Here is a 10,073-nt window from a genome sequence, read left to right as displayed (position 1 = left end):
ATCGACGAAAAAAAGGCATGTAATCAGCGTCGGTGATCGGCGTCGCGCGCAGCAAATTGAAATTAGGCGATAACGTGAAGAAATGTTGTTATAGCAGTAGCGTTGACTTGGGATTTCCGGGATAGAATCGAGCCTGGAAGGGGGTAGAACGTTCTTCCATTCTACCCCCCTGTCTACGCCCCTGCCCTGAAACATCAAAATTACTCTATTTACCCCAAATATTTCACTTGGTAGCAAATAAATGGTGGTCTTTTTTACTTTTATACTGAGCATATATAGACAATTGACTATGATTATGAAAAACCCTTATGTCGTGCTCAGTTATTCAATCAATATTAACATGACGTGATGCGAGATCATTGTTTGTCAAGAAACAGTTGGTCAAGCCTAAAAATTGTACCTTTGCACAACGAAAATATATTTTCTCCTGTACCAATTGGTCATTCTACCAAGAAAGAGGAGTATAAAGCTATCAAATTGCCCTTGAATAGCTCAACTACAATACTCATATACCGTATATGCGTCTCGCCTCTTTTGGCTGATTCATAATCATATCCTTATATCCCAGTACTTTGGTAGGTTAGCATTATAGACATATGGTATCCTGATTTCTTCAACTCCATTTCTTCTCGTAAATATAAAACCGCACAGTCGACAAGTTGTATATAATGTTGATTTCCCTCACTTCGTGCCCATCAATCAACATCGATTCGCTACAGACAACTCGCGAGCCCGCGCCAGCTAACGGTTGGTTGGAACTTGGAATAGAAAATTAGGCCAATATTTTTTGAAAGGAAGGAAAGGAAAGGACGTAGTTTATTTTTGTCCTTGATGTTTTTGCGGCATATACACCGACTCATGATATACATACACACGATCTGCGCATATGCATACCATGAGTGCATGATGTGCATATGCCGCTGGACAAGGAAGTGCAGATATAGCCTTTACGACTTTCTAAGTCATGCACCACCCCTCCATGCTATCCCAGTAATGCATGAGCGCCAAGCAGGGAAGCCATGGATACCAGTGTTACTAATCAGGTCTTTGGTCTGACCCGGCCGGGAATCGAACCCACGACCTACCGATCAAGAAGCCGGACGCTTAACCATTACGCTATCTTGAACATCGCAATCATTTTCATATTCATTCCAACCCAATGATATATAGATGTATATTTCTCATTGTTCCAACCGCAAGAACAGAGAACAGTAATGATATAAATATTTCGACCTTCGTGATCGAGTTCAGACTTCACTTGATCTTTGCCCAGCGTGGTCGACAAAAAAAGATCACCGCTCTACCATACTAGACATAACTTACCTACGGTAGGTACGTGGGTTGGTAATCTACATAATCAAATATGCCGGACCAGCAGTGTGGAACGTGGGTTAGTTATATATAGTGGAACAGTATCTCGCCGGCTATCAGACAGTCAGCATTCAGGGTTACCGGACCACGACCAAACATATCGATCTCGCTCAGTGCTTCCGCCACATGTCACCTCGTTTTGTCGCTTGCCTCTTATATTATCTGCTTTACTCTTCATTCAGTGCGCACTGTGCACTGTGCATGCCTCTACTTCGCCTCTGGGTCATCTGGGTTTCTCGTGTCTGATTTAAAAGACTACTTCAAGTCGTTTCGACACCATTCCCATCTTCCATTGTAGCATCGCAGTCTCGTGGTGTATCGAAATGATGAAATCGTTGGCAATATATTGAATGTCCATGACCAGTGGTCATTGACCACGGAACTAGTCCGTGGAGGACCCCTTTCTCTAGGCCCAGGGGGTGTCAAATTAAAAGACAAAGCCAAGTCATTTCGACACCCACCAATTTTTATATCGTAATCATGTGGTGTTTTGGTCTGATTAAATTTCAATAAATATAGGGTTATTATGCGTCCAATTTTTTGGAAGTGTCCTAGGAGGGCGCCCTTGTCGTCTCTTGAGAATTTTGGTTCAATTCCACTGAGATAAAATCATCACTGAAGTAACGTTATTTCGGGAGCTGGGCCGGGAAGTTGACCTTTTTTCAGTCAACCAACCACAATGTGGGGAAAAATTAACCATTCTTTTTCAGATTTTACTTCAGTATTATAAGTCTGAAAATTTTGAAAAGGTGTCCCCTTTTCGGATTTCCAAAATATGGTAACCCTAGAATGACCGACTCAAGTACCATCAGTAACTACATTGACACCGTCTATCTGCACTGTCACTGTTCACCTGACCTAATATAGGTAGCTAGAACTTAACAGGAACCTTCCAGATAACCTTGGGCTACTGCATCATTGAAACTGTCTAGTTTATTCTCAATGCATCACCAAGATTGTGATAAGCACAGGATGAAATGAAACATGGAAGTGTATGCAAGCAAAGCACATGATTTTCGTGGTGACTCATACAGACTCACATGCGACAAGGATAATCACTAAACCACCTTGGAACAACGAAAATGGCAACATTGCAACTAAAGAAACTGAAGAATACCCGGAAACATCGTAATAAAAAACCAGGAGTATGAAAAGAACAGTGTAGGTGACGAATGTCAGATCCGATCAGGAGAGTGTAGAAACGGTGATGAAGAAATTGCACAGCACCAATATCATATCCACTAGATACCGAAGTCGAACTTCACCCTGACCAAGTATCTTGGCACAATTTGATTGACATCATAAACGATGTATTCGTTGTGCAAAAGATAATAATCTTCCTGATTGTCCAGCATCTTTAGCTCTCCAAGTGGAACAACGGTTCCGCAGCTGAGAGTGATATTGCCTTTAGGATCAGGGACTTCTTTGCCAAGACCTTTGGTACTTGACTTTCCTTCTGGTAATTTATCGGCGTAATAATCAGCATGTACTTTATCATTCGTGTTCCCAAGCGCCACTTCACACAGAAGAAGAAGTCCACACGGCTGCCAAGGAGGTGGGTGGCAGTAATTGGCAGACTTTGAAACGACATCTGAAAAGTAGATGCCCTTGCCGAACATACCGTACCCCGTTAACGGAGCTTCTGGTGGAGCTATTCTCAGGCCTTCCCTCAATATTCCTGCCCAATTAGTCAAGCGTGATCCGTGCCACAACAACATCTTGTTACCTATCTCCTCTTTGAATTGCGAAGATTGCTCGCTATGTATTCGGTATGCATTTTCAACAGTCAATATCCATGGGTTCAGGGAGGATCTGTTAGAATTAGCAACATAGTCCAGGATGGTTTTCAATTCAACATCATCAGCATCAAGTGGGTCTAGTTTGCATCCCAAGGATTTGTAACGATAGTCCTTGATGCTCATTTCGCTTCCAAGCTGATCCTCGTCGATCATTTCAATAGGAATTCGTATGTCGGACAATGCCTTCAATAGCTCCATTTTGATTCGCAAGTCACCTTTAGTGAATATCATTGGAGGCACTTCCATTCCGAAATCATGAGGTACGCGTGTGTAGAATTCACTGCACGCTTCCGATAGAGCAGGTAGTTCCGAGCGTCCTTCGATTAACTTTTCAATCTTTTTCAACGAATGGTAGCCTGCTATGACCTGTTTCTTCGAAAGCTTACCAACAGGCCCTTTCGCCACGTCATACTTCATCTGATTAAAGCGAGCGTCGAATTCGTTGACATAAAATATCAGGTCTACGACTTCTTCAACACGCGGATCAAGTTTCGACGGCACATCTTGTTTCTCCTTTTTCGGCCTTTTCATTTCTCTCTTTTCCTCAACATCTTCTCCGTAGTCCATTTGAAGTAGATCGTGTTTATGCAGTAACTTTACAAAGTTCTCACCCGGCGAGGCGACTAAATGATCCCAGCTATTCCCAGTTTTGTCTTCAAACTTCTTCTTGAACACGGCCTTGGCCGCTTCAAGGTTGGCTCCGTGATGCTTCAAAGTTGTTCCAGCAATTTTGCCAATCCGTCCCCACCTGTACCAGGTCGCATACTCATATTTAGTGTCGTGCTCCAGCAGCTGAACCAAGTAATATTTGTTGCTGTTAAAACCAATGTTGGTTTGGCTCAGCATGGCATTGTGCACGTTGAATTTGGAGTACGTAGTTTTATCGATGTATACGTGATACTCTGTCAAGTTGCAATAGTTATCAACAGGTACAGGGCCTTTGAATTTCACTTTCTTCAAGTCAGCATCATCTTCTTGCGGACAGATGTCATTCACTTTGTCAGATTCATTGTTGACCAAATCAACCTCACTATCGTTAGCCTTATTCAGTTTTCTTATTCTGTAGACTGTTTTTACTCCGCCGTCAGCCATGTTATATATTGTGACCAAATCATCATCATCACTATCCTTGTCCTTGTTATATTTTCTTTTTCTGGTGGACGTTTTTAACATGTCGTCAAACCTCCACAGAACCACTCTTAGTTGACGGATGACTTGATTATCATGAACAGGTGCCTTATGTTTCGTTGCTTCAGCCACATCATCAACACCATGCCGTTTTCCATCCTCTGTCCTTGTTAACGACGCACCATTTTTATCGGAAAGCGTGCCTTTTGATGCTTGTGCTGCTGACATTTAATCGACAAGAGTAATTATGTAGAACCTAAAAATATATAACATAATTGAACGTGGTAAAAATCAAGGTATTAACATAGAGAACTTAGTAGATCCTAAACTTTGTCAATCAAGGCCATTGAAACATACAACCAGTCATTTGGATAAACAGAAAACAGTGGTGATTTCTGGTCCGTGGACATATGAGCATGCGACACTACAGCAAGCGAGACTTCGGCATGCGACACATGAGCATGTGGGTTAAATTACGGGTTAGGGTTGGATTTATGGTTGGGTTAGGGTTAGGCTTTAGGTTAGGTAAGGCTAGGTTAGGTTAGGTTTCGGGTTAGGGTACGTTTTTGGGTTATACAGTCACATGCTGAAGTGACGCATGCTGATGTGTTCCATGCTGAACTGTCGTTTTCCATTGTGTCGCATGCTCATATGTCGGGCAACCGTAATTTTTCAATGGAGTAGGCGTACAGAAGCTGACTTGGTCGTAGTGATGACCTTGTTATACAGGATATCAGCATTTGAAAACATTCTCTCAGTATAGGCTAGTCTACGAGCTCAATTTTATATAAAGATTTGGAACTCTAAATCAGTAGTTAGGCTACCAACGGTATTGACCTCGTGGACCCCTTTTGCCAAAATTACCCCCTTGGATAGTGGTTCTCAACCGGGGTCCTCGAAACACTTTCAAGGGGTCCGCGAAACCTCCAACTTTGCAAAATGGTCGATAACCTAATTTGTATTTTCTAACTTGAGAAATCACGAGGCACTATCGGTTTATAACTGCAAAAACTCAAACTCAAATGAACACAATGACCGTCCGAGATGAAAAACTACACTCTGCAAATTTTAATTGCCATAGCCTACTCATTGCGGTTCAGAGATGTGTTTTTTTTGTTGCAAAAATCCATTTTCTCCTGTCATATATACAACTAACCGATATTCCAGAATGACTTCAAAGATTAGCTGCTAGATAGAAATGACTATGCTGGACATTATATGTTCATAAAATATGTTTCGCAATTTCGGTGGCATATATGATGCAACCATACCTAAAAAGTGGCGTCAGAAGCGTCACGCATTATTACATTCACCACCACCTATCTTCGTGGAAACGGATTTTCACGACTCGTTCATATCAAACCAACGCCTCGGATTTTGAAGACACGATCGCGTATTTCAGGAAGTGCATTTACAGAATTCGCTTTGAAATGGTAAGTCTTCCCAATTTCGAGACAAAGAGAGTTGATATTTGCACAAGACATATCACGGTTGCACGATAATTGAGTAAAATTTGAACTAAAAAATAGAGGGTCTGCAAAGCCAAAAAGGTTGAGAACCACTGCCTTAGGAGAAACCAGACCGATGATTAAAAATAGTCACTTTTTCATGCACAAACACCTGTTCACTGAAGATTAAGACAGGGCCTACAGAGCAGGACATAACAATTTGTCAACCTCAAAAAAATGGTCTTGGTCCCAATTAAGCCTCAAACTTCTGCTATCTCTCACTATTTAAATTGACGTAATCACCACGTCCAGATGCATTGTTAGTAAGGGGCCAAGTGATTTAGTACATTGTCTTATGAAAAAGCTGTTAGATTATCAATGAACTTGGGCAGTTAAAGAATTTTCAAGTATAAATCCATTAAATATCAGATGAATATTCTCAGATAGGAAAGTTTCATGTGCCATGATATCGAACTCTCCACCGAGTACGCAACCGTCTCACTGCCATTGGTTGACCTTGACATCATCCCTTCTATTTGACAAAGACAACTTGCAGCACTAAATTTGATAAAATTGGTATCAATTTAAACCGACGTAGGTACTGATTACAAAAATATATCTTCTATTTTGCCTGGCCCTGGAACCCCCGAAATTAGACTCAAATTTTGGTATTGTGATACAACAATGCTATTCGGAATAAGCTGCCTTAGCAGTGGTTGCCTTTGGTCAAATAAAAAGAACAATGCAACCCAATCGCAGTGAGATTTGCTTGTGCTTTGTTTTATACACTCCAACTTACTGTTGCATCATAATGCCTCCACATCTAATTATTAAATATAATGACAAAATCACATCTAATATCTAAAGCAATGATCACTGATCAGATATGAATCAGCAACAGATCTGGATTGTTCGTCAGAAATAGGTCAACGAGGGGTCTTCTTTTCTTTTTTTAATTGCATCACAATGTGTATAATTGCCATCAATCCACTGAGGCCACGTTTCTTGATCTTGCAGTTCGAAAGTAGTGCCACAAGCTCATACGAAAACGATTCCTCCTTCAAGAGGATAAGGCTATACATTGGCATGCTGCACCCTCTTTGCATGTTCAGGCGAGTGTGCCACCACTTAACGTCATTGTTGGTGCTGATTGCCGTTAGATAAACACTCAAACTATGTGGCTGCCAGTTCAAAGAGGTTATCCATGCGCTCTGCATATAGTCATATAGCGGTTCCAGTTTGGGGTCAGTATGTTTACACCGCAGTCAAAGCCGAGCTCCGTAAGTCCCACGGGCATGTAGCAGGTATTCGTACAACTACTTGATGACAGAAAGCCCTAACTCCGAAATTTTTCAAAATACACATTGTGTAAAGTGGAAGGAACACCCCTGCCTTCACATCTACCGCAGGAAGAGTTGCAGCTAACGACTTCCAAATTGCCAATTCCAAGTCACATTCAACTCTTTCTACCCGACATTTGCCTATAGCAGGAGTTCTTAAACAATATGCCATAAAAGCATTTAGAAGTTTGCCACAGAGCTATTTGGAAAATAGTTGAATTAGTGAAAGTTAATTAATATTAATCATGTTATTCGCTCCAAATTTTATCCATATCAACGAATTATATGTAGGCTACATATATCATCTGACTCTTAACAGACATAGTGACAAGTATGAAGTCAGATTCAGATTGTTTTACATAATGTAAGAGTCACATGAATTCACTGGATCATTGGATTGAATGTTCTGACATCGCAACTTCGGTAGGTACAAGACATACTATATACATTGTACAAATGTACAGCTAAGTTCTTACTCCACTTCAATGCAGTATCCCAGTCACTAGAGAATTGTTTGAAGCTGCTGCAATTGGTATCAGTCCCGGCTTATGGCACTTATTATTGAGCAATGAGCAAGTGTTATCTGGAGACAGCTTGAGCAATCCATGCTGCCGATTTAAAAATGATTATTTATAGCTATAGACTCAGTCTAAAAAGACACCAGGAACTGAAGAGTGATTATGAGGATGCTTGCCTTCCGTAAACTTGGTACCATGCACGTTGACCTTTGCTTGGCATGCATCTGGGCGAGTCTTGCACCTCCAAAGAATTTAGCCATCTTTGTTCTCATTTTGCTGGTGTAAGAATGACCTCGACCGTCAAACAGAATATCACATCCTCTTTCCGATACACCCTCCAATATATTATAGGTTTACTGGTCCAAGGAAGTTACTACAGAACTGATCTCTGAGGAGCGGAAGGGCATGCTGAACATTTCAATTACACGCTTCAATCTTCATCCACAATTCTCCAGTAGTCTTCTTGTGACATACCGGTAGCCTGCGGGTCACAATTGATGTGCTGCCACGTGTTGCACTCGTCACATTTCAGCTTGCTTTCCAACACTTCGATCTCGCATAGAACGCAAAGATCCATCCCTCCCAAACTTGACAAAACACGTACGCCGCCAGATAGATTAGCGATACCGACCAGACGAGGAGGGTTGGTGTGATTGCATGCAAAATAAGGTCAGAAACATGCAAAATAAGGTCAGTCTCAACATGCAAAATAAGGTCAGTCGCGACATGCAAAATAAGGTCAAGCACCATAATGTTAGGGTTGGGGGTTAGCGTGTTTAGTTAGGGTAGGTATGAGGGTCCTTTAAGTTGAAGTTAGGGTCATTAGGGCTGGGTTGGCGTATTTTGGGGGGTGTAATGCCCCTAACACCCAACCCTAATGTCCCCACCCCACCCTAATTACCCAAACCCTAATGAACCGCACCTCAATTCTAACAAACCCCCTAAACCCTAAGTAACCCTACCCAATTACACGAACCCTTAAGGAACTCCACCCGGGACCCTAACCCACAACCTTAAGGACCTTCCATAACACTAACATGTGTGAGTTTGTGACTGTCCTTATTCTGCATGTGGCAATTGACCTTATTTTGCATGTGACTGACCTTATTTTGCATGTCACGACTGACCTTATTTTGCATGTGACTGACCTTATTTTGCATGTCACGACTGACCTTATTTTGCATGTCGGGACTGACCTTATTTTGCATGTGACTGACCTTATTTTGCATGTTGCGACTGACCTTATTTTGCATGTTTCTGACCTTATTTTGCATGCAATCACACCAACCCTGTAGGACCAGACCACGCATGGTCGATAGGTGAAGGTCGCGTGGTCTCCCGCGCGCTTCCACAATTTGTGATCACGTGATCTAATCACACCGTGCTGCCGCAGCGTCATCTAAGCGTACCCTGAGTCTGACCTCCGTACAATATTGAGACATTACATAATGTTATTAGTTTACAAATTTATAATAATGATTGTTAATACATTTTTAATACAAAATACAACCCAAAACAACTTGAAGTAGAATTGACTGACCTTAAATCTACCCAATCTACTCAAGTAAGTATAGTTGTGAAAACGGTCGTTCGTATGGACTGTCAAAAGCGGCAAATTCAGCTATGCGGAAAGTGGAGAGAGCTTGATTCATATTGATGCATCCCAGGAGGAAAAATTTTCCATCAATCTTCGACAGAATAAGCATTCGTTCGCGTAATTGTATTGATATGGGCTATAGGCTACTATAATTCTCTGTTTACTCGAACACCCCGTTAAAGAAAATATCATGGCATGGTACCATCCCCCATATTATAAGTCCCCTAGTTTAGTTCAAGAGCAATACTGATGAGAAGTTGTATCGGAAAGCTTTAACTAGGGTTACCACACGTCCTCTTTTAAGAGGATTTGTCCCCCTTTTTTGGCTTTTTTAAAAGTGTCGTCAGAGGACGCCCAAATGTCCTATTTTTTGAGATTTTGTCCCCCTTTTTGAGAATTTTGGTCAAATGTACGGCGAAATTGGACTGAGATACAATAAATCAGCACTGAAGTAATAACGCTCTGGGGGCTATTCCGGGAGCTGAGCCGGAAAGTTGACCTTTTTTTTAATCAACCGACCACGAAGTGCGAAAAATTTACCATTTTTCAGGATTTTCCTCCGGTATTGCAAATCTGAAAATTTTGAAAAAGGTTCCTCTTTTCAGAATCCCAAAATATGGTAACCCTACTTTAACACTTTACTCGATTAGTATACGCTAATTGAAAATATGGCGGATCGTAAAAATCCCATATAGTGTAGCTTTATTTTCAGAAAATATAGGCATATTACCACACTTGCTTTTATACTTTAACATGCATGTTAGACTAGGCTTACCATATTTTGGAAATCTAAAAAGAGGACACTTTTTCACCGATGAATATTTCCCACTTCGTGAGTGGTTGACTAAAAAAAAAAGAAGGTCATCTCTCCG

At 41.3% G+C, this 10,073-nt stretch overlaps 1 protein-coding gene and 1 pseudogene across 2 annotated transcripts in view; one reads left to right on the top strand and one right to left on the bottom strand.

Annotated features, from left to right (window-relative positions):
• The window catches only part of LOC145455377 ((E3-independent) E2 ubiquitin-conjugating enzyme UBE2O-like), a 133,656-nt gene that overhangs the window by 53,971 nt on the left and 69,612 nt on the right, over positions 1-10,073 (top strand). The gene's annotated exons all lie outside the window — the stretch shown is intronic.
• Positions 2,286-4,619, bottom strand: LOC145455824 (poly [ADP-ribose] polymerase 2 pseudogene; annotated as a pseudogene).

This window comes from Botryllus schlosseri, chromosome 14 (genome assembly GCF_051294905.1).
Source record: "Botryllus schlosseri isolate E-star chromosome 14, Bs_hap1, whole genome shotgun sequence".
NCBI lineage: Eukaryota > Metazoa > Chordata > Ascidiacea > Stolidobranchia > Styelidae > Botryllus > Botryllus schlosseri.
This window is presented reverse-complemented; position numbering and strand designations above follow the sequence as displayed.